We start from the raw sequence: 26,143 nt of genomic DNA, 5'->3' as shown, positions 1-26,143 counted from the left end.
CTGCCTTTCAGTATTTCGCCCCTGTGCCCAATCCACTACCCCACAGGCCAATAGCCCCCATCCATCCTCAAACAGTAGCCCTTATTAAAAGCAGGAGGACACCCACAAAGCAAAAAGATAAGGTCAGAGATGTGGGAAGAAGAAGGGACTCAGTGGGATAGGAATAAGGCGAAGAGAGAAGATTATACTGAGTGTGTGTATGCATACACACATATGAAATTTTTTAAAATAATGAAATAAATTTTTTTTGCAATTCGATAGTACTTTCTTGGGGTAGGAACTTTGGAGATTGTGGCATTGTATTGCAATGTCAAAAGGTTGGATTTCAGACTTGGCAAAAAAGACTCAGTGGGTGCTTGCTGCCCAGTCTGGTAACCTGAATCTGACCCCCAATTCCCACACAGTAGAAGAAGAGAGCTGATGCCCACAAACTATCCGCTGACCTGAACACATGCCCCCATAAATAAATAAAGATTTTTGTTTTAAATTTTAAGGTTATATTTATTCTTTTTATTTTTAAATGTAATTTAAAGTTGTATCTATTCTTTTTATTTTATGTGTATAAGTTTTTGCCTGCATGTGCAGCACATGAATGCCTGGTGACGTCAGAGGCTAGAAGAGGGTGCCAAATCCCCAGGAACCCGAGGTAAGGATGATTGTGAGCCACTATGCGGATAATGAATGTTGGGTCCAGGGGGGACGTGCAAAGATGGGGACAGACCACCAAAATCTAATAAACCAGAAGCAAACTTTATTCCAGAAAACAGAATCCAGGAAATAAAATAAAATAAAATAAAATAAAATAAAATAAAATAAATCTCCATGGGGCACAAAAACTTATCAGCTAGCTGAGACCACAGCCAGAGATGCATTTTGTAAGGCTGTGTCAAAGGCCAGTTTCTGAACCCACCTTTTTATAGTAGGGGCACCAAGCATTAGATCTGAACAAAGGAATTTTTACAATCTCAAGGTAAAACTCAGATACAGATTGTCTTGCTTTACAATCTCCATTAACAGAGTCTTTCAGGCTGGGCAGCGGTGGCGCATGCTTTTAAATCCCAGCACTCAGGAGGCAGAGGCAGGCAGATCTCTGTGAGTTCGAGACCAGCCTGGCCTACTAGTTCCAGGACAGGCTCCAAAACTACAGAGAAACCCTGTCTCGAAAATAAATAAATAAATAAATAAATAGAGTCTTTCAGTTAAACTAGTATTTGTACTTAATCTATTGTCTCCCCTGGTACTTTCAGGTGGTGTTTACTGAAGCCCTGTGCTCTCCCCTTTGAGGCTGCCAGTTTCACATAGCAGGGATGATGTGTAACCCAGAGGTCAGATATCTATTTCCTAAAAGTTGACTCAGCTTGTATCCGTAGGCTAGCTCTCAGTTTGCAGAGAGATGCTTTGGCCTTGTGAATAGAGGTGTGGGTTATAAAGCGGAGTAACCCACTGTTAATAGTTAATCCTTAAGCTACTGAGAAAGCTGCTGACAGTCTGTTGCCATTTTCCTAGACTTATATCTTTATATTTATTTCTACATTCCTATTTCTGAAATCTACATTTTTATATTCTTATTCTTGGACCCTTCACTGAAAACCAAACCTAAATCCTCTGGAAAATCAGCAAGTGGCTGATTTCTCAAACCACGTTCCAAAAACCACTGAATATTCAAGAGAACTGAATTGGAAATCTGCACAAAAGTTATAGACAAAAGTCTATAACATGTGCCACGACATACAGTCTTCTGCTTGTCAGTCTTTGACACCTACCTCTCAGAATTTCCACATTCTGTTTCACAAGAATTAAGTATTTTATTTTGTGGCTGGTTGTGTCAAGCAGTAAAGAGCATACACAAGAAAAGACATGGTTCAGCAATCCCACTCCTGGTATATATCCAAAGAAAATCAAATCTAACCACTGAAGGTGCCTCTGTCCTCCTGTGTTCAGTACAGCACCAGGTACAATAAATAAGAAATTGAAATAACTTTCATGGCCACCAGCCAATGAACTCATAAGGAAACGTGATTGCTATGCACTATAGAGTACTATTCAGCCACCACCACCAAGAACGAAACCCTGCCAATTGTGGTAGTGATGAAGGCCAGGGCACTCTCTGTCTAGATCATAACAAGCAATTACTGCAGATCTGCTCACCCTGACACCTACTTTACAGCTGACAAACTGAGACATGGGATATGGCAAGACTTGCTGAGGACTGCGCAGGCACGGTGAGGGTCCAAACATAGTGTTCCGCAAGCTCACAGTCACATTGTCATTTTGTTTGTTTGTTTTTGTTTGTTTGCAATACAGGGTCTCACTATGTAGCTCTGGCTGTTTTGGAACTCACTATGTAGAGCAGGCTTGACTCAAACTGACAGAAATCTGACTACCTCTACCTCCCAAGTGCTGGGATTAAAGGTGTGTGCCACTATGGCTTGGCTAGGCATTTATATTTTTAATTAGATTTATCTATCTATCTATCTATCTATCTATTTATTTATTTATTTGTGTGTGCGTGTACATGTTAGGATTTACATGGAAAATGCCCTTACCTCACAAAAGAAGTGTGTGATGGTGGCGGGGGAGGACAAAGCTTGCTAGTAGGGAGCTTGGCTTCCAGCTAGTGGCACTATTTTGGAAGGTCCTAGAAACTTAAGCAAACATGGTGTGCAGATGCAGATTCAGGCAAATACATAGTTTCATACACATGCAATAGAAACATATAGATATTTAAAGAGCAGGATCAGGTGCAGGGGCTCCTGGGTGAGATGCTGCCCACAGAAGGCACTAGATACAACTCGAGTCTCAAGATGTCTTCTTGGCACAGCTAAAGAGGATATGCCTGGGGAACTATCCAAAGGGCTACAGGCTGCTAGAACATTCAAGGCTGTTTCAACCAACATGGACATGTGTGTTCCACAGCTAAAGGTAAGAGTCGCTTAAAAGGAGTTCCCCTCTCTTGCTCTTCCTTCTTACAAATCAAGTGTATTCATGGTACAAGGCAGCCTGAGATAGAGCCTCATTGTAGTGGTTTAGATAAAAGCTGTGGTACAGTTCCTGGGGGTGGAGCAGGCAGCCGGCCACAAGGGACAGCCGGCTAGCGATGGATGAGAGACAGACCTGGATAGGCACACCATGCAGAGTGAGGTTGGATATAGTTTATTCAGTAAAAGGTAAGAGGGAGAGAGGAGGAGGAGGAGGAGGAAGAGGAGGAGGAGGAGGAGAGAGAGAGAGAGAGAGAGAGAGAGAGAGAGAGAGAGAGAGAGAGAGGGATAGAAATCACAGCCACCTTTTCCTTTCCCGAGGAGAGACTGGGCAGAAAGAGTGCAGGCTGTCAGCAGGGAGGAAGGATCCCCTTGCCTCAGTAGAAGGGGGAGTGGGCGGGGCCTGTCTCTTAAAAGGGATGGGACACTCATGACCTACTATGATGTCAAGTCCTCCCCTGGACTTGCTCATCTTTTGAATGTTCTGATCTTATGGAGTTTTATTGTTTTGTTTTGTTTTGTTTTTTTAGATTACTCATTTATTTTCATTTAAGGTGTACGAGTATTTTGCCTGAATATATACATGTATTATACTTGCATCATTGTCCTTGGAGGCCAGCAGAGGGCAATGGATCCCCTGGGACTAGGATTATAGATGATTTTGAGCCACCACATGGATGCTGGAAATTGAACCTAGGTGTGGTCTCATGGCCCGCTGTCCGCTGTAGCCCCTCGGGGACCTGCAGCATTTTACTTAATCCATTACAGCCTTTATTCAAGTTGAAGCTTGAACTCTCTGCCTCTCCGTCTCTCCGAGAGCAGAGAGTGTCTGGGATATTTGGGATAGGGTTTTTTTTTTTTTTTAATCATAGTAGAGGTTGGGGTGAGGGGATTTCCAGGGTTCAGGACCCTGATTGGCTTACATTTGTCTAGGGATGTTGGCAAAAGGGGAATAGGTGAGTCCTGGGCTCAGGGATATCTGGGGATCTTATCTAATTTTGTCTAATGGTTGGAATATCAGGTACTCTCCCATCCACACAAACTTCCTAGCCAATAGGAAGCTAGAAGATTCCCCAACTGGTTGCATGTGGCACACCTGCAACATGGGGGTATTTGAGCATGAGAAGGAAGCCATAGCGGAGCGTGGTGCTGCTGGTCTCAGTGCCAGCAAAGAAGAGAGACAGCACGGACATCATGAGGTTCTGGTGATGGAACTCGGTGTGTTGGTTGGACTTCTCCTGGTTCCAGATGGGAGAGAGAAGGGAGGGTCAGGGGTGACTGGAGCCTTGCAGGGAGAGGCACACACATCCTGGGAACTGTCCTTCTGTCTCACATTATATGGACCACATGACATTTCTCAGTCCTTAATAATATTGCTTGATCTCTGTCTGTTCTGCCTTCTCTCTCTACTGTGCTCTCTGGTAGTGGTTTCTCTGGCACGGTTTCTCTTCCAGGCTCTTTCTTCCACTGTGGTCTTTTCTGCTTTTTGTCCCTTGCCCTGTGTTTCTTCCCCACCCTTCTTTCTCCCTATCACATTTTCTCCTCCTTTTATTTTCATCGTTTTCCAGACGCTTCTGTATCTCCTCTACTCCATTTCCTGTCTCTCCTCCCCATCCTCTGCCCCCCTTTCCTCCACTCACATCCTCAGCCTTCACTCTCAGCCATCCCCTCTCATTCACACAGGACTTACCTTCTCCATGCGTAGAAGGTGGGTATCGATGAAGTCTCTAGGATTACTGGGGTCCAAGGTTGTCCGGTGCTTCTCCACATTGTGGCCAATGTAGTTGAGGATTTCTTGCACGTTTTTGAAGATTTGCTTGTGGGCACCAGGAAAGTACTTCAGGAAGCCAGAGAAGAGCTCAAACACCTGCAAGAAAGAAGGGCCCAGGAGGTTCTCTGGAGCTTTTCGGTCACAGGAAGTGGAAGTGCTCTTAGTGCTCTGCTGCTGCACCATGCCCAGAGAAGAGATAACCAAGGCAACTCTTACAAAAAAAGGCATTTTTGAGGGCTTGCTTACAGTATCTGAAATTAGTCTATTATCATCATGGCAGGAAGCAGACAGGCCTGGCATGTGCCTGTGAGCTTTCATCATGACATACGTGTAGACAGACACGTGCCTAAGAACTGACATCATGATGTACAAGCAGAAGGGCATATGCCTGAGAGCTGACTTCATGATACCCATGAAGACAGGCATGTGCCTGAGAGCTGACATGATATACATGCAGAAAGGCATGTGCCTGAGAGCTGACATCATGATGTACAAGCAGAAGGGCATGTGTCTGAGAGACGACACCATGGTATACAGGCAGACGAGTAGAACTAGAACCCTGGCTTTGCATGGGATTTGGAAATTCAAAGTTCACTCCTAGCAAAACATCTCCTCCAATGAGGACACAAATCCTAATCCTTGCAAACAGCTCTTCAAACATGCAAATACACTACCCTATGAAGGGCAATCTCACTCAAACCACCTCGTGCCCTTAGGTCCCCATGTTAAAGGGATAAGTGCACAACACACACACATAAATATACACATCTCTCTCATATGTATACACTATACACACATGCATGCTTCTGAGCTTTATCTCTAAATCTGTCTCTCACCTTGGCCTTGTACTCTGTGTCTCCATTTTCCTCTCCTCTGCTCTCTCTCCCAATACCCTGTGCTGAATTGTCATTGTGTGTTTTAATTTGGGGTTTTGCTTATGTATACAAGGTCTCATACTTGCATGAGTGGCCTTAAACTCAGTATAACAAAGGATCACCTTGAATTTCTCATCTCTCTGCCTCCATGTTCTGGAACTGCATGAGTGGTGTGCCACCACACCCAGGAAATGCCCATGAGGACCTCACGCATGAAAACCAAGTCCTCTACCCTCAGAGCTACAGCTGCAGCACCCACATCAACATTTTCTGCATGTGTAAAGGACTCTGTATTTCTGCATTTGCATCTCTGCCCTGCTCCCCATCCTATCTCCCACCTGCTCACAAGCTCTTTGCTTCTCAAAGTTGTCTCTGCCTTTCGTCCAACCCTGAGATGCTCCCTTCTTCACCCACCTAGCAGCGTCTTCTTTCCTCTGCCTTGGATGCTCCTCCCTTCCCGCCCACTGACCTGGCTGGAGAATGAACTGATGAGCGAGAAGGTCTGATAGAACAGGTCCAGCAGGCACAGGAACTGGCGGTCTTTGTAGTCAAAGCGCTCTCCAAAGACAATGGAGCAAATGATGTTGGCTGTGATGCACTGGAAGAGGAAGGTGGGGTCCAGGGGGGCTCCTGGAGGAAGATGCAGGACAAGAGACAGGGGATATAGAACCAGGGAACATTTGCCTTCGGCCCCATCTCTGTAAAGATGAACCCCCCCCACTCACCCACCGCTCAATGAACAGCAACAGCTGCTACCACATTTGCACATATGATGCACATATGAGTCTGCACTCAGAGATGCATGTATTCTTTTATGTAACTAACAGATTATGTATATCTGTTATATATATAATGTAGATATTATGTATACAATAGTATACAGATTATGAGATGCTATCCATAGACACAGAAGGGGAGGCACCTTCACCAAGGAAGCTCAGATAATCATGATTGGAGCTAGGATGCTGGGACCGAGAGGTGGCATGTGTGTAGTCAGTCTCCACACTGCTTCTCCTCCCAGGACAACATCCTGACTCCGAGCTGATAGTTAACTCCCTCTGGCAGGAATGGTACAGAGAAGGGTTCAGGGATGGCTGGGAGAATTTACAAGCCCTGCACACTCCATACCCACTCTGTCAATCTTCCTCCATCCCTCTCTGACTTCTTCCATCCCTCCTCTGATGTCCTCCATCCCTCCTCTGACTTCCTCCATCCCTCCTCTGATGTCCTCCATCCCTCTCTGACTTCTTCCATCCCTTCTCTGACATCCTCCATCCCTTCTCTGACTTCCTCCATCCCTCTTCTGACTTCCTCCATCCCTTCTCTGATGTCCTCCATCCCTTCTCTGATGTCCTCCATCCCTCCTCTGACTTCCTTCACTCTTCCTCTCTCACTTCTGAGCTCTGTGGTGTTCTAGAAGCCATCAGCTTGCTGCCTTTGTGTGCCAGGTTCAGTCATGGACCCTGGTGGTTGGAGGGCTGTTGTCAGTCTAACAGTATTGGGCCACTGTTGCTGCTGACCCTGCGGCTGGCTTGTCTGTAACCTCTGATCCTGTGTGGATCCTTCCCTGGGGCTCAGGGGCTTCACTCTCAGCCTTGGAGATTGCTTCTCTTCCTCTGGGTCCCCCATCACTAACTTCTTTCTCCCATCATTCTTCTCTGCACCTTTCTTCCCTCCCCCCTCCACACTGACCTCTCAGATCTCCAGAGAAAGGTCAATAAGAGATGACAAATACCCCGTGTAAAGAAATAGAGGTGCAAACAACACTCATGTCATCAATGTGCCCTTGATATAACAAACCTTAAAGTACCCAGGGGTCCTTTGAGTTCTATCAAAGTCAAACTCCAATGAGCCTCTGTGCTCTCTGTTCATCAGCACACTCACAAGGAAGAAAACACAGTTCCCTGCTTAGACCATGTCTGCAGGTCCTCCTGCTCCATTCCCTTCGTTGACCTAGAGTCTGCATTTGTCTTTGATAAGACCGTGGGGGGGGCAGGAATAGGGGGTCAACTACGATGGTTGAGTCAAAGTGACTTTGAACTCTATGTGCAATAGAAGAGGACCTTGGAACTCAGCCTCCTGTCTTTACCACTGATGTGCCAGGATTACAAATGTGCAGGACCATGCCCACTGTATATGATGCTAGAAGCTCTACAGCCCAGCCACAGTCACATTCTAAGACAGGACCTAAAAACATAGACAGGACTGGCCTTGAACATATGACCATCTTGTCTCACCTTCGGAGCTCGGAGAGGATAAGTGTGCACTAGTTGACAGAAAATTAATTCACAGATTGATTTTCTGAAGAAAAGTGACCACTATGGTCAGTACATATTTCTGAGTTATTTTGGACACAAGATATCTGACATTCCTTTCCCTGCCCTTGTCTTTCCACCTCTGCCCTTATCTCATCCTCCCCATACATCATGTGTGTGTGTGTGTGTGTGGTGTGTGTGTCTGTCTGTCTGTCTGTTTCTCTACCCTTCTATGTCTCTTTCTCTTTCTTTGGCTCTGCACTCGGGTCCCTGTGTCACCATCTTCCTTTCTGCTCATTCTCCAGGACTCACCCTGGGATTTCCTCAGATCCTCCACCAGACATTGGGCCTCCTCCTGAATCCGCTCCTCCACATCTCTCTTCCCCATCCCAAAGTCTCTCATGGTGGTCAGAGAGAACCGCTGAAGGATCTTCCATTGTTCCCCTATTGGCAAAGATCACACCTAAGAATGTAGGGGAAGCATGGGTGGATTACAATGGAAGTTCAAAGACCCTGAGTCCTTCCCCACGGCTCGGGCTCCACCTCTCACATATCTTCCCTGACCACATCCTCCATTCCACCCTGTCCCGTATCTCACCATATCCCTGTACAATTGGCTCAACCACAGCAACTGTCCCTCTGCCAGAGAAAGCCTCAGCTTGGTCCACCAGAGCCTCCCTTATGGCCTCTGTCCCACACAGCATGACCACAGGCCTCGGTCCCAGGTGCACTGTGAACACGTCTCCATATTTTTCTCGAATCTGTCAAACATAATTACACCAGGATTGGGGTTAGTCAGTGCAGACGTTGTTACACTGTGAAAACACCTAGACACAGACTGGTAAATAGTTACACACACACCCCCAGCCACCCCTTCCGTTTGAGGACCTAAGAGGTGAAGGGTTAATTCACCAGATATTCAGGATTTGCATTGATTGGTTGGTTGGATTTCCTAATCATTTTACCAGCACTGTAGAGTAGGGAGACAGGGCAACACTTGTTTATAATCCTGGCACTAGGAAGACAGAGACCAGACAAGCAGTAGTCATCCTTGGCTACACATCCAAATTGAAGCCAACTTCAGCTACACATGACCCTATCTCAAAAAAAAAAAAGATAGATACAGATATGTATGCAGATATACATGTAGTTCCATGCCCATAGTCTTCAGACTGGCTGTTTATCGCTGAACTCTCAATCAAGAACCATGTTTTCTGTCACTAAGGCTGTCCAATGCCTCCTGACAACGTTCAGAGAGAAAGGCCCTGACCAACCCACTGGGTTACATGGGAAGGGAAAGTGATAGTCACCTAGTAGTGGTCCTGAATGTGAGTCTGACTGCAGTATGAACAGTTGGGAAAATGCCTGGCAATGCAACCATCAGGGCATCTACAGGGAATTTGTCCCAGGAACATGACAACCTTCCAGTGCTGAGAGTCCTTGAGGAGCATGGTGAGGAGTTTACAAACAACCCCCCCTTGTCCTCTTGTAACCTTTACTCTCTCTAAATTACACTGCAGCTAATAGAAATGAAAGGCTATGAAAATGATCAGTGCCCAGTGTTGTTTAGGGGGCAATCCTAAGATAAAGCTCTATACATATTTGATGTTGATATATTTATGTTTTTAGATGGGGTCACATCATCGGATCTTATGCAACAATGAACTAACAATTCTCAGACAAGATCAACAATGTAGATGAAATTTGCCAACTTAATGTTGACACAAAAGCAAGCTTTGATTCCATCTGCTGCACCTAAATGATGTTCAAACACAGGTGTGGTTGATGGTGTGTCAGAATAGTGGGAAGGTAGTGACTACAAGGGGCTGAAACAGGGACCAGTCTTGATGTTAGCCGGTCTGCACATCGGTGATAAGAATCTGTTCCTCTTTCAAATTTATTGAGGTGTGCTTTTTGAAAGATGACCCACTTCAACCATATCTTAACTCAAAATTTAATGGTTGGAGCTGGAGAGGTGGCTCAGTGGTTAAGAATACTGCCTTTATTGCAGAGAGTTTAGTCCTACCTCCCGTGTCAGATAGCTAACAACTGCCTGTAATGCCAACATCTTGGGATTTGACATTCTCTAGCTTCTTCAGGTATCATACATGCATAAGGACCACTTAAACACACACATAAACACACGCAAAACGATGATGATGAAGATAAAAATAGATAGAGGGTGGGTGGATGGGTGGATGGATGGATGGATGGATGGATGGATAAGTAAATAAGTAGGTAGGTGGATGAATGGATAGACAGACATATAGATCATTTGTAAACATTGTACTTTGGGCACAACAGATAAGGGCACTTGGCCAGTTGTGATGACCAGGGTTTGGATCTCAGCACCAATATAACAAGACAGGGCATTCATGCATACCTATGACTTCTGAGAAAAGTGTTGGACAGTGAAGATAGGATTTCTGGGACTTGTTGACTTCCAGAACCAGTTTCAGGGAGGGATCCTTCCTCAAAGTAATTAGAAGAATTGATGGAGAAGGACACCTGGCACCCTCCTCTGGCCTCTGCCCCCATGAAGAGGTGTGTGCACACAGTTAGAAATATACTCATACAGACAGACATACAGACCAACTCACTCATAAAATTGCATGTTTTAGAAGTTAGGTTAAGGTTACTTTAAATGCTGTGCACTGCCCTCTGCAAGCCCCCTCCTGGTTCCCTACTTCTGCTCTTACATCCCTAAGAACAGTTTCACCACAACCCAAGTCACAACATTCACTGAAACATACCTCACTTAATACCCTGAGCCTTCCCCAGGCCCCTCACTGTACCCATGCTGCTGAAAATAAGATCAAGGTCCCTATCATGATGGCACAGCTGTGCCTGACAGGGTCCCATCACTCCTCTGCTTCTCCGTTCCTCCCTTGTTCCTCTTTTCCACCAGCCCCATGTTGCTCCCTGACCCTGTTCCCCTTCAGGTCCTTTCTTCAGCACCTGACTACCTCGGTGCCACTATCTGTGTCTCTCAGAATTTTTGTTCACAAGCAAAGCAAGACATTGTGTCACCAACTCCCACCATTTGCTGAAACACAACGCTGCAACAAGGCACAGAAGTAACAAGAAAGACAGCCAAAGATTTGTACAGGAGGGGGTTTAAATGTTCCAGACTGGGAACAAGCCAAGTCAGAATAAAAGGAATATATGTTTCTTTATCCCCAGAGATGCTCTGAGAGATGCCCTCTGGAAGACTGGCCAGTTGGGAAGTAATAAAGAGGAGGCAGGAAGGTGAATTGAGGGCCTCCAAAAGATATGTGTACAGATATGTGTTATTGTGTTGATTGTGTTGTCTTTTGTGTTCTGGACTGGAGAAAGACATTTGATTCTGGGAACTGCTAAGAAAGGTATTTTGACTTTAAAATATGGGCCTAAAGATTTGATGCTTTGGAAAAGAGGTTCTGCTTTTGAATCCACAGAGGATGAGAACCTGAGCATTCATTGCACATTTATGTGGTTTGAATCACTGAGACCCCCTGTTGCAGTGTTGATGTAAAATACCCAAGAATGCAGTAGGAAGTAGCTGCAGACAGGTTGAAGATGCCCAAATTCCCTAAAAGATCCTAAAAGTGGGGCCCATTCAATGGTTCCAGAGCAGGAACAGTGAGCCTGCTTCCCTGAGTTCTGCTCTGCTCCATGCAGCAGTTTGGACCGAGAGAGTGTGTGGCTGGCGCCAGAAGGAAGCTGGAGCAGAGCTTTGATAGGTGGCTGAGGCAAAAGGCATGTTGCCCTGGCCCAGTCTGGGGGACACCACAGTGGTGTCAGGAGTATCAGTAAATATGGCAACAAGTGCTAGACCACAGAAGAATGGCAGAAGAGAGACCTTGAAATCACCACAGCTGTGGTTGCTGTTATTGTTATCCCTGCCACCACAGCTACTGCTGCCAGAGTTGCTCTTTCCCAGACTGTGCAGATGACTGAGACTGTCAACCAGATGACTGAAAGAGTCAGCAATGCTTTGGACATTCAAAATGATCTTAAAGGACATAACCAACAAGTGGCTCTGATTCAGGAGCAAGTGGACTATCTTTGGACTTTTCAACAGTTAATCATGTTATGTGTGTTACTCATGGCACTGTATTGCATGCTTCTGCTACTGTTATGGAATCAACCGTCATATGAGAGGGGTTTGGAATACAGCTTTTGTGAATTTTACCACCCAGTTAGTGCATGCTAGATGGTTGCAGCACTGGTCTGGCTCATTGGCACTGTCAGTCCTGGGGATACTTGGTTTGGGGCTATGTGTGTGCATAGCCACAGAGGCAGGATGCCACTTAAGACAGGGAATATTAGAGGGTTATTCCCCGTGTCAGGTAAGGTATTCCACCCAAAGTAACAAGACAGGCACTATTTATTTTATAAAATAAAATGGGAGGACTTGTTGTGATCCTGCTGCCCTCACCCCCCTGACTGACAGCAGAACTTCCTTGTGGTCTGTAATTGACAAGGATGTTTGTGTTCTTTCTGGCCAGTGGGTTTTCCACAGAAGCAGTAGACGTATAAAAGGCTTTAGGTTAGGGCAAAATAAAGGCTGCTGTTTTTCCACCTGAAAAAAAAGTCTCTGTGTCTCAATCCCAGCACCTCCCACCCCCGCTAATCTCATCTATCCAGGCCTCACCAACAGCACAGCAGGGAGTGACACTAATAGGAAGTATGCCTTGCTGGAGAGTGTGTCACTGTGAAGATGGGCTTTTAGATCTCCTACATGCCCAAGTCAAGCCCGCTGTGGCAGTTCACTTCCTGCTGCCAATGGATCAAGATGTGGAAATCTCAGCTCCTTCTCAGAATCATGCTTACCTGCATGCCACCATGTACTACCATGATGATAATGAACTAAACATCTGAAACTGTAAGCCAGCCCCAATTAAATGTTTTCCTGTATAAGGGATACCGTGGTCATGGCAAATGGATGGATCTAGAAGATATCATATTGACTGAGGTAACCCAGAGCCAGAAATACAAATATCATATGTACTCACTCATAAGACATAAAGCAAAGAAAAACCAGTCTACAATTTTCAGGCCCAGAGAACCTAGACAACAAAGAGGACCTTAAGAGAGACATAAATGGATCTAATTGACAATGGAAGTAGAAAAAGACAAGAGCTCCTGAGTAAATTGGGAGCGTGGGGACCATAGGAAAAGGTAGAACAGGAGGGGAGAGAAAGGGAACAGAGGAAATATATAGCTCAATAAAATCAATTAAAAATTTTTTACAAAAAGGGTTACCAGGGTCATGGTGTCTCTTCAGAGCAATAGACCATGATTAAGACACCTGGCCTACGGGGCTTATAGGAAAGCAACATGTTTGCATTAGATGCTAGAGGAATCAATTACCTCTAAAGATATTCATATGCACCTGGAAGTATGTTCTGGATGACACAGTGAGAGACCAACTGGGATGAGGTCACTGTAACTCTGGAAGGGTAGCAGCAAGAATAGGAAGCATATTTTACCCAATGTTCAAAGGCTGGAACACTGGTGGCTGCTAACCACACTATCAGTTTCTGCCTGTAATTTTCCTGAGATGGATAGACAGGGGAAGAGGCACATGAGCAAGCACTAATAACAGTGCTCAACAAAGGTTCCTAGAATTGACAAGCAGCAGGCATTGTGGCTCACACTTCTGATCCTAGCGTTCTAAAGGGTGAGACTGGAGAGTTGTCATGAGATTGAACCTAGCCAGGGCTACTGAAAGCTCAAGAAAACCTGGACTACATCAACATACACATATATAAACACATGCAGATACACACACACACACATTCGTCACTGAGGTGAGTCCTCAGAACTCTTCACAGCGGGACTGGGAAGATGGCTCTACCAATAAAGTGCTTGCCATGCAAACATAAGGACTAAAGTTCAGAACACACAAGTCACATAAAAGCCAGGAATCTTTGGCTCCCTGTGTAACCCCAATACTTGGAAGACAGACATGGGACCTCTGGGGGAGAAATGGCCCTGGGTCCAGTGCGACCCTGCCTCAGTGAAGAGGGCACCATCAAGGAAGATCTGATGCTAACTTCGGGCCAGCAGGCAAACGTGAATATGGACTTGAACTTCCATTCACAGGTGCACCTACATACATGAAAACCACACAAACACACATGCATGTATACAACACACATGTACCAAGGAAAGAAAGGAAGAAAGTATCTTAGTTAGGGTTTCCATTGCTGTGAAGAGACACCATGACCACAGCAAATCTTCTTTTGTTTGTTTGCTGGGTTTTTTTTTATTTTTTCAAAACAAGGTTTTTCTGTTTTACAGACCTGGTTGTCCTGGAACTAGCTCTTGTAGGCCAGACTGGCCTCGAACTCATAGAAATCTGCCTGTCTCTGCCTCCTGAATGTTAAGATTAAAGGTATGCACCAACACTGCCCAGTCCACAGTAACTCTTCTCAGAAACACATTTTGAGTTTCTCTAACCAGTCAGCAGGCAAGCTTCCTGCAGGTAGCCTTCTCCAACACTCCCACCCCAAAGATGAGACCCTGCAAGCTACAAGTCCCATTCTGTCCCCAAACCCTCCTACACCTTCAACTTCAGTGGAACTCTGCAACACAGCCAGCTACTACACAGAGAGGACCAAGGGGTGAGTGACCACCTACCTGACAGAACACCTCACTATCTAGGCCCTCCTACAAGGGCAAAATCCTGGGTCCCTCCTCCACCTGCATCAGCTTCTTTAGCAAGTCAGCCTGCAAGTTTCCTATACGTAGGCTGTTCCAACATCCCCATCCTATCGATTAGACCCGGCAAGCTACAAGTCCCACTCCACCTCCAAACTCTCCTATCCCCTGCAATCTCAGAGGAACTTTGAAACACAACCTGCAACTACAAAGAGAGGAAAGAGAGAGAGGAACTCTTGAGCTGTGACCAAGAGAACAGACCAAGAGAGCAGTCCAAGAGTGGCCTAAGAGAGATCACAGTGACTCCCTGAGCCACAGACAGCGACAGTACAGAGTAGACCAAGAACAGTTCCCAAAGACACAGACAGCAACTGCAAGGATTGGACCAAGAGGCAAAAACCCTGTTGGCACCAATTGGAGGAAGAGATGGGTATGTGCCAATGCAAAAATTCATTCAACAACTTAAAAAGCAACATGATCACACCAGGACCCAACACGGTAACACCAGAAGCCAGTGGTCACACAACAGGAAGACTTGATCACTCTAACATAGAAAAGGTAAAAGAAAATGATTTTAAATGTACTTTATGAGGATGATGGAGACCTTTAATAAGGAAATGAAAAATTCTCTTAAGGAAATGGAGGAAAAGACAAACAAAAAAAATGAAAGAAATCAATAAATCTCTCCAAGAAAACCAAAAAAAAAAAAAAACAATCAAACAACTGCAGCAAAAAGTACAAACAGTTCAAGACTTGAAGACTGAAATAGAGGCAATAAAGAAAGCATAAGCTGAAGGAATTCTGGATATGGAAATTCTGGGTAAATGAACGGGAACTACAGAGGCTAGCATAACCAAAAGGATATAAGAGATTGTAGAGAGAATCTCAGGGGTTAAAGATACTATAGAGGAAATAGATTCATCTGTCAAAGAAAACATTAAATCCAACAAATTCTTAACAAAAAACATCCAGGAAATCTGGGACGCCATGAAAAGACCAAACCTAAGAATAGTAGAAATAGAAGAAGGGGAAGAACTCCAACTCAAAGGCACAGAAAATTTATTCAACAAAATCATAGAAGAAAACTTTCCCAAACTAAAGAAGGATATTCCTATGAAGGTACAAGTAGCTTACAGAACACCAAATGGACTGGACCAAAAAAACAAAAGGCCCCTCACCATACAATATTCAAAACACAAAATGTACAGAATAAAGAAAGAATATTAAGAGTTGCAAAGGAAAAAGATCAAGTAACATATAAAGATAAACCTATCAGAAATATACCTGACTTCTCAGTGGAAACAATGAAAGTCAGAAAGTCCTGGACAGATGTGCTACAGACACTAAGAGACCACAGATGCAAGTCTAGACTACTTTACCCAGCAAAGATTTCAATAATCATTGATGGAAAAAAAACAAGATATTCCATAATACAACCAGATTTAAACAATACCTATCTACAAATTCAGTCCTACAGAAACTAATAGAAGGAAAACTCCAACCAAAGGAAGCAGTTGCATCCATAAAAACACAGAAAACAGATAACCTCATACCAGCAAACCCCCAAAAAGGGAAATACACAAACACACTACCACTGAAAAATAACAGGAATTAACAATCACTGGTCATTAATATCTCTTAATATCAACGAACTCAATTCACCTTAAAATAAAAAGACACAGGCTACGAGAATGGATATGAAAATAGGACCCATCCTTCTGCTGTATATAAAAACATGCATCAAACTCAAAGACATACATTACCTCAGAGTAAAGGGTTGGGAAAAGATTTTCCAATCAAACAGACCTAAGAGACAAGTGGGTGTAGCTATTCTAATATCTAACAAAATAGACTTTAAACTAAAATCAATCAGAAGAGATGGAGAAGGACATTTTATACTCATAACAGGAACAATCAATCAAGATGAAGTTTCAATTCTGAACATCTATGGTCCAAATACAAGACCACCCACATATGTAAAAAACAAACAAACAAACAAACAAAAAACATTACTAAAGCTTAAGTTGCACATCAAACCCCATACATTAATAGTAGGAGATGTCAACACTCAACTCTCCACAATGGACAGGTCAACCAGACAGAAACTTAACAGAGAAATAAGAGAACTAACAGATGTCATAACTCAAAAGGACTTAACAGACATTTGCAGAACATTCCATCTAAACACAAAAGAATATACCTTCTAGAAGAAGCACCTCATGAAACAATCTCTAAAATTGGTCACATACCTGGTAACAAAGCAAACCTCAGCAGATACAAAAAAAATTGTAATAATCCCCTGTATTTTATCAGATCACCATGGTTTAAAGCTATAATTTAACAACAATACTAATTGCAGAAAGCCTACAAACTCATGGAAATTGAACAGCACTCAATTGAACCACCCCTGTGTCAAGGAAAAAATAAAAAAAAGAAACTAAAGACTTCCTAAAATTCAACAAAAATGAATGCACAACATACCCAAACCTACTGGACACTAAAAAGCAGTGCTGAGAGGAAAGTTCATAGCTCCAAGTGCCTACATAAAGACAGTGGAGAAATCTCACACTAATGACTTAACAACACACCTGAAAGCTCTAGAACAAAAAGAAGACTCACTCAGGAGGAGTAGATGACAAAAAAAATTATCAAATTGGAGGTTGAAATCAATAAAATAGAAACAAAGAAAACAATACAAAGAATCAATCAAAAAAAGAACTGGTTCTTTGAGAAAGTAAACAACATAGAGAAAATCTTATACAAACTAATCAAAAGGCAGAAAGAGAACATCCAAATTAACAAAATCATAAATGAAAAGAAAGACATAACAACAGACACCAAGGAAATCCAGAGAATCATTAGGTCATACTACAAAAACCTGTACTCCACAAAATTGGAAAATATAAAAGAAATGGACAATTTCTGGATAGGTACCACATACCAAAATTACATCAAGACTAGGTGAATGATTTAAATAGACCTACAAACTGAAAGGAAATAGAAGCTTTCATCAAAAGCCTCTCAACCAAAAACAGACCAGGGCTGGACAGTTTCAGTGCAGAATTGTACCAGAACTTCAAAAAAGAGCTAAAACCTATACTCCTCAAAGTATTCCACATAAAGAAGCAGAAGGAGCATCATCAAACTCTTTTTATGAGGCTACAGTTATTCTAATACTGAAAGCATACAAAGACTCAACCAAGAAAGAGAATTACATATCAATCTCACTCAAGAACATAGAAGTATAAATACTCAATAAAATACTGGCAAACCGAATTCAAGAACACATCAAAAAAAAAATCATCCACTATGGTCAAGTCGAATTCATCCCAGAATTGAAGGGATGGTTCAACATACAAAAAATCTATCGATGTAATCCACCATAGAAATAAACTGAAAGAACCATATGATCACCTCATTAGATACTGAGAAAGCATTCGACAAAATCCAATACCCCTTCATGATGAAGGTCTTGGGGATAGAAGAAATGATCTAAACATAATAAAATGCAAGCTGACAGCCAGCATCAAATTAAATGAAGAGAAACTCAAAGCAATTCCACTAAAATCAGGAAGAAGACAAGGCTGTCTGCTCTCTTCATATCTATTCAACATAGTTCTTAAAGTTCTGGCTAGAGCAATAAGACAACAAAAAGAGGTCAAGAGGATTCAAATAGGAAAGGAAGAAGTCAAACTTTCGTCATTTGCAGATGATATAATAGTATACATAAGTGACCCCAAAAACTCAACCAGGGAATTCCTACAGTTAATAAATACCTTCAGTAATGTGGCAGAATACAAGATTAACTCAAAAAATCAGTAGCCTTCCTATATACAAATGATAAAGAAGCTAAGAAAGAAATCAGAGAAGCATCACCTTTTACAATAACCACAAATAATATAAAGCATCTTTGGGGTAACACTAGCCAAAGAAGTAAAAAGCCTGTTCAACAAGAAATCTAAGTCTTTGAAAGAAGAAATTGAAGAAAAAAAAGAAAATGGAAAGATCTCCTATGCTCTTGGATAGGTAGGATCAACAATAAATATGGAAATTCTACCAAAAGCAATCTATAGATTCAATGCAATCCTCATTAAAATTCCAACACAATTCTTCACAGACCTTGAAAGAACAATAATCAACTTTATATGGAAAAACAAAAAACCCAGAATAGTCACAACAATCCTGTACAATAAAGGAGTTTCCAGAGGCATCATTATCCCTGATATCAAGCTCTATTATAGAGCTACAGTAATGAAAACAGCTTGGTATGGGCATAAAAACAGACAGGTTGATCAATGGAATCACATCAAAGACCCGGATATTAATGCACATACCTATAAACACCTGATTTTTTACAAAGAAGCTAAAATTATACAATGGAAAAAAGAAAGCATCTTCAACAAACGGTGCTGGCATAACTGGATATCAACAGGCAGAAGAATGAAAATAGATCTATATCTATCCCCATGCACAAAACTCAAGTCCAAATGAATTAAAGACCTCAATATAAAACCAACCACACTGAACCTGAGGGAAGAGACAGTAGAAAGTAACCTTCAGTGTATGGGCACCAGAGACCACTTCCCAAATATAACCCCAGTTGCATAGACACTGAGAGAAAATAAATAAATGGAACCTTCTGAAACTGAGACGCTTATGTAAAGCAAAGGACACAGTAAATAAGGCAGCCCACTGAATGAGAAAAGATCTTCACCAACCCCACATCAACAAAGTACTGATCTCCAAAATATATAAATAACTTAAGAAATTAGATATCAAAATTCCAAATAACCCAATTAAAAATGGAGGACAGAATAAACAGAGAATTCTCAACAGACAAATCTCAAATGGCTGAAAGACACTAAAGGAAATGTTCAACCTTCTTTGCTATCAGTGAAATAAAAATTAAAACGACTCTGAGATACCATCTTATATCAGTCAGAATGACTAAGATTAAAAACACCAATGATGGTTTATGCTGAAGACGATGTGGAGTAAGGGGGACACTCATCCATTGCTCGCGGGAATATAAACTTGTACAACCACTTTGGAAATCAATATGGCAGTTTCTCAGAAAACTGGGAATCAACGGACCTCAGGACTCAGCAATACCACTCTTGGGCATATAATCAAAGAATGTTCAATCATACTACAAGGACATCTGTTCAACTATGTTCATAGCAGCATTATTTGTAATAGCCAGAATCTGGGAACAACCTAGATGCCCCTCAACCAAAGAATGGGTAAAGAAATTGTGATACGTTTACACAATGGAGTACTGCTCAGTGGTTGAAAAAAAATGACATCTTAAAACTTGAATGCAAATGGATGAAACTAGAAAAAAAAACATCCTGAGTGAGGTAACCCAGACACAGAAAGATGAACATGGTATGTACTCACTCATAAGTGGATACTAGCTGTAAAGTAAAGAATATTGAGACTATAGTTTGTGATCCTAGAGAAGCTAAGTAACACGGTGAACCCTAGGAAAAACATATATAGATCCATCTGGAAAGAGGAAATAGACAAGATCACCTGACAAAACTGGGAGCACAGGGGATGGGGGAAAAGAGAAGATGGAAGGGAAAGAGGAGCAGAAAAGGGGAGGAAAAAGGTAACTTGAGGGAATGGGATAATCGAGATGGAGGGAGGACAGAGATGAGAGCAAGGAAAGAGATAACTTGTTTGAGGAAGCCATTACAGTGCTAGCAAGAAACCTGGCACTGGAGAATTTCCCAGGAATCCACAAGGATGACCCCAGGTAAGACCCTAAGCAATAGAGGAGAGGGTGCCTCAACTGCCCTTGTCCCATAGTCAGATTGATGGATATTTTAAATGTCACCATAGAACCTTAATCCAGCAACCGATGGAAACAGAAGCAGAGACCCACACTGGAGCACTGGGCTGAGCTCACAAAGTCCAGTTGAAGAGCAGTAGGAGGGAGAATATGAGCATAGAAGCCAAGACCATGATGGGGACACCCACTGAACAGTTTACCTGAGCTGATGGGAACTCAACAACTCCAGCCGAACAGGAAAGTAACCAACACAGGACCAAACTAAACCCTCTGAATGTGGTTGACAGTTGTATGACTAGGGCAGACTGTGAGGCCACTGACAGTGGTAACAGGATTTATCCCTACTACTTGTACTGGCTTTTTGGAAACCCATTCTCTTTGGATGGACACCTTGCTCAGCCTAGGTATGGTAGGGAGGGCCTTGGACCTTCCCCAAAGCAATGTGACTTAATCTCTCTGAGGAGTGGATGTGGGGGTGAGGTAGGGAGGAAGATGGCAGAATGGGAGAAGGGGAGGGAGTGAGAACTGGGGTTGGTATATAAAATGAAAAAAGATTGTTTTCTTTTTAAAAAAATAAAAGAAGGAAAAAAGAAAAACATTTCATTAGGGTGGTTGACTTACAGTTCTAGAGGTTCCATGCATTATCAGCATGACAGGGAGCATGGCAGCGTGCAGGAAGACATGGCTCTGGGTCTGAGAGTGCTACATCTTGCAATCAGCAGGAAGTCGAATGATTGTCACACTGAAAAACCTCAACATTTGTGTGCACAGTGACACACTTCCTCCAATAAGACCTTACTTCCTAATAGTGCCATACCCTTTGAGGGCCATTTTCTTTCAAACACCACAGGAAGGAAGGAAGGGAGGGAGGGAGAAAAGGAGAAAGGAAGGAAGGAAGGAAGGAAGGAAGGAAGGAAGGAAGGAAGGAAGGAAGGAAGGAAGAAGGAAGGAAGGAAAGGAGAAAGGGAAGGAGGGAGAGAGAGTGGGAGATAGAAAGGAACTCTTTTCTAAGATGCTGGTTGTCACTGTCAGCATAACACCTAGGACCGCCAGTGGACTCTTTGAAATGCCTAGTCTAGTGGTTTCTGTTCTACCTGTGAGAAAGATTTGCTTACGGAATGGTTAGTGGGTGGACATTAACCCAGGCCCCTTGTGTTTTATCGAGAATGAACTGTGGATAAGATGAAGATCCCAGCCCTTTTTCACACTGACTTCGCTGTGTGACCTTGGATAAATCACTTCCCCTAAAGGTGTTATATTCCTTAATAAAATAAAGAGTTTTGATTTGACACGGATCTTTCCGAGTCCAGTTTGAAGAGATCAGCACAGGAATCCAGGAGGGAGCTTTTGTGTCTGTGGAGACCTCTGCTCCTTTTCTCATCCAAGAGTTAATGTGAAGGAGGGGTCAGTGGGAATCTGATGAGCACTGGGGCTCAGTGATTCCTGGCACCTCTCACATGCTTAGTAGTGAAGCTGTTCAGTTCTCAATGGTTGCTGTACAAGCAGGTATGGGGCCCAGGGAAGTGCTTCAAGATGCCAGGAAGGAGTTCACACACCCAGAGGAAGTGTTTTGATCCCTAAAAACACGTTTTGATCCCATAAATGGCTAGCGCTTAAGCCTGTGCCTTGCACAACACAACATCTCAAGAACACCTCAGAAACTTGGGGAGTGTGCTCCCAGCTGAGTGTAGGTGGTCATGTGGGTATACACACACACACACACACACACACACACACACACACACACACTGCTACCTCTACAGCTCCAGCTACCTAGAATCACCACGAGATCACTACAGCCGCTTCTCCCACAGTCCATCCTTTGGATGCCTAAATCTATGCCCAGTATGACTTGTCACCCCACTTGGAAGGTAAAGTATTTTCATGGGAGTCTATGGATATGGGAATAGGCAAACCGGAACCAGAAATGCTATCTCAGATTTCTATAAGCAAGTAAGCAATGTATTTCCTTGAAAAAGGAAAGGATTTTGTATATTTTTTTCAGATAGAGTTTCGTGTATTCCAGGCTTGCCTCCACGTAAGGAATTGAGGATAACATTGAACTCCAAGCCCCGGCCTCAACCTTCCAAATCCTAGAATAATAAAGTTGCCCCAGCACAATCCCTTTATGTGGTCCCATGACTCAAACCCAGGGCTCCATGCAGCTGTGCACACTCTTTCATCTGATCATGCCTTAGCACATCTCCTTTTCCTCGGTCGCTATGGATGCTGCTGGTTACCCACTGAGTGAATCCACACTCAGATGCATGGACAGACTAATATAATCTCTACTTCTCTGGGAATCTGACCTCTGAGGCTTTCTTGTCTCTTTTTTCTAGAACCCTGGTCTCTTCCCAGAATCCACCCACACTGGTGCCTGGCTCATGGTGGAATCTCTGACCTTAGCTAGTTATTCAAAGAGCTGATGAAAGTGAATCTTTCACTCAGTGAACTTAGTGAATGTACAAATTTGAGATCCTAGAAATTAAAGCACTCACTAAAAATCATAAAGCAGATAATGTTGGCCATGACAGAGTAAAAGAAGCTTAGAAAGGTCCCTGGGAACAAGAGGTATACCACCGAGCCCTAGGTGTACCCTACCCTGTCCCTCTGACTGGCTCTCACCTGGCTTGGGCCATATCCTGCTTTGCCTGTATTTCTGTAACCGTGCTGTGTCAATTATTCTCCAAGCATCTGCCATGGGGTGACTCCCTGTGCATCTCTCTCTCTGGTCTCATCTCTGACTCTCTCTTTGAGAGTCTGTCTTCCTTCATGCCCTTTGCCTTAGTTACTCTTCCATTGCGCTACTAAGACACAATTACCACCTCAGCCAAGAGGCGTGGGATTCCCCTCTGTGTGCTATGAATATGTGTTATTACCACTGGTTAATAAAGAAGCTTCTTATGTCTATGTCAGGACAGAATATAGCTAGGCAGGACATCTCAACTGAATGCAGGGAGAAAGAAGGTGGAGTAAGGCAGACGCTATGTAGCTGACAAAGGAGAGAGACATCAGAACCTGACCATAATCCACAGAGTTGTGGCAATGCACAGGTCAATAGAAATTGGTTAATGTAAGATGTAAGAGCTAGCTAGGAATACACCTGAGTCACTGGCCAAACAGTGTTGTAATTAATATAGTTTTGTGTGATAATTCAGGTCCGGGTGGCCAGGAAACAAAAGCACAGTCTCCATTTACAGGATTTTTCGGGGCTTACAGATTCAGAGGTGAGTCTGTGACCATCTTGTTCAGGAACATGAAATCAAGCGGACAGTCATGATGATGAAGCAGTAGCTAAGAGCATAGATCTCATTCATATTAGGAGGTGGACTGAGCACTAACAGGGAAGGGCTTGGGCTTTGGAAACCTCAAAATCCACCCCCAGTGACACATCTCCAACAAGGCCACACCTCCTAACCTGCCCCAAACATTTTCACCAACTAGAGACCAGGTATTCAAAGATCAGAGCCATGGGGGGTATTCTCATTCAAACCACCACAACCTGTTACTCTCACATCCATCTGTCCTTCCCACTAAGACATTTGTGTCTCTGTTGACTCTTTCTAGTATCACATATTTTAGTTCTATTTTTTCTGTGAAATTTCTATATTGAAATATATCCCTGCATCTTTAGCTTGTCGTTCTCCCACACGCTTGACCCTGTCTCTATGTCACTCTGTCCAGATCTGTAGCAATCACACTCTCCATTTCTATGTCTTCACCATGGTGATCTCCTGCACAGACCCCTGGAACTCAGCCCAGGTTTTCCAAACCTGTGCCACCAGACCCAGAGTCTCCAGCCTGATTCCATTCTCCATGCTTCATTTTCTGATACAAAGTCCTTTGTGGTGATCAGACAGAGTGCTTGAGGAAGTTCCAAGTCTGTCTTTGTCCAAAAAATGAAATAATATTAAAACAATTATACCTAAGAGTGGGGTTGGTGGGATCATCTCTCCCCCTACCTTCCAGACTATGCCCCACTCACCACTTTCTGGAAGATGAATCAATAATGGTCATGAGTCTCTGTCCACAGAAAGCCTCAGCCAGACCCATTAGGGCCTCCCATATCACCTCATGTCCACCCAGGGCTAGAATAAGCTGAGGCCCATGTAGGCTGTGACAGTATCTCCATATTTCCCCTCAACTGCAGAATCAAGACCCAGACCTCACAAGCTGACCCTAGTGATGGGTCCTTCTTCTGACTGGATCACACTCCCCGGTGTTAGGTTGTCTGGGTCTCATCAGGTTAAAACCCTATCCTGATCTCTGTGGTTTCACATGACCATCTCTATCATACCCTTCCCTGAGGGTCTGGTCCCAGGTTTTCTGAGAACCTTCTCAGGTTTGGACACTTTGAGTTTCAGACTCCACACGTGAAATGCTGCTCTCCACGATAGAGACAACAGTACACCTACCAGAACCTATCTCCCTACCAACCTTCCCTCTGTTTCTTCTCAAAAGAATTCTAGAAGCTTCTCTAGTACCACAGCATGGCTGGAAGAAGAGAATGCCCAACCTGATCTGGAGATGCCTGTTGAACCATAAGCCTGCAACTCTTTGCTCCCTGTGAGCATCGCTTCCTTCCTCCTACCTCCTGCCTCCTCACCCTGACTTCCTCCACATCTCACCTTTGGAAAGATTTGAGTAAGCTCATGGGGTTTGCTAGCAAAATATTCTCAAGCAAACCAGAAGCCATTGTTCAGGAGAAAGACAGCCCTTGAGCTGGAGTCACCCCAAGTCCAGACTATTAAGATCCAGGAGAAGGTAGAGCGCCATGGTCCTACCTTGGCATGCTGCACATTCCCCTGTTTTTCTTGAAGAGTTGGCTGCTCTGTTTGTTGTCCTGTTTCTAGTGGTACAGGAGGGTGTGCCAGGATTCTGCCTTAGCAAAGTTTCTGGTAACTCTCCCTGGGCTACAGAGGGCTTGATGAGGCAGGTGGAAATCTAGAATCTCAGAGGTGAGTTGAGAACTGCCTGCTGATTGGCCAATGGCTGCCAAGAGACATCTTCCTAGGTGATGGTGTTAAATGAATGGCATTTCCCACAAGCACCTGCTTGTCCCAGCAGTGTGGTGTGTAGTTTGTTTTCCTGGGACATTGCTCAAAGGGTGGTGCCCAGATACTTGTGTCAGAGCATGGCATCATCAAGCTCTCTGTAGGCCAGGGGGAGTTACCAGGAACTTCGTCAAGGCAGTGTCCTCCACCAGCAACAGAAACATGAGCTGGGGTCCACCTAGACATTTGGGGATGAGGATTTACTCTGGTCGCCAGAAGACAGTATAGAGACTGGAGACAGATGAGGTCTGTGCATAGGACAAGTTTAAAGAATGACTGGTTGTGTCACTTTATCGAGATGTTTATTTACTTATTGGTTACTGTTCCCCAGAATTAAACATCTGGCATCAGCCACCTGCCATTCCGGGTTCCCACAGTGGAACAGGGAACAAGGCAACAAGTTGTCCTTCCCCAAACCTGGCATGAATGCGATGGAGTTGGCAGTAAGAAGCCCTTCCGGAGAAAACCTTCGTTACCAGACAATCAGGAGGTGGCATGTAAGAATAGCAGGGAGATCAGGGGACTGGGCACCATGGTGGCTGCTGCTGCTGGGCATCCAGTAAGGGTTTTCATATTAGATTATTAGAAACAGAAAGACCCACCCTAAATCTGGACCACTTCTGCTGGCAGGACACATTAAAGAAGGTATTGTGCTTTTGCTAAGAAAGATCATGACAAAAGCATGTGAAGGTATGTAACTGTGGGCTGCAAAACACAGGAACCTAGAAAATACTATATGAAGTAAAAGACACCAGACACCAAATA

General features: G+C 43.6%; 1 pseudogene across 1 annotated transcript; it reads right to left on the bottom strand.

Annotated features, from left to right (window-relative positions):
• Window positions 1-729: 729 nt before the first annotated feature.
• Window positions 730-10,793, bottom strand: LOC148123404 (cytochrome P450 2B1-like; annotated as a pseudogene). The gene is made up of 6 exons (XR_015739016.1): window positions 10,719-10,793; window positions 8,478-8,640; window positions 8,192-8,342; window positions 6,094-6,254; window positions 4,669-4,845; window positions 730-4,216 (listed from the first exon to the last, which is right to left on the bottom strand). The product of XR_015739016.1 is annotated as a cytochrome P450 2B1-like (transcript).
• Between the last annotated feature and the right edge of the window lie 15,350 nt (window positions 10,794-26,143).

The sequence above is a fragment of the Myodes glareolus genome, chromosome 1 (assembly GCF_982192425.1).
Source record: "Myodes glareolus chromosome 1, mMyoGla1.1, whole genome shotgun sequence".
Taxonomy (NCBI): Eukaryota; Metazoa; Chordata; class Mammalia; order Rodentia; family Cricetidae; genus Myodes; species Myodes glareolus.
The sequence above is the reverse complement of the archived record's forward strand: the minus strand, read 5'-3'. Positions and strand labels throughout refer to the sequence as shown.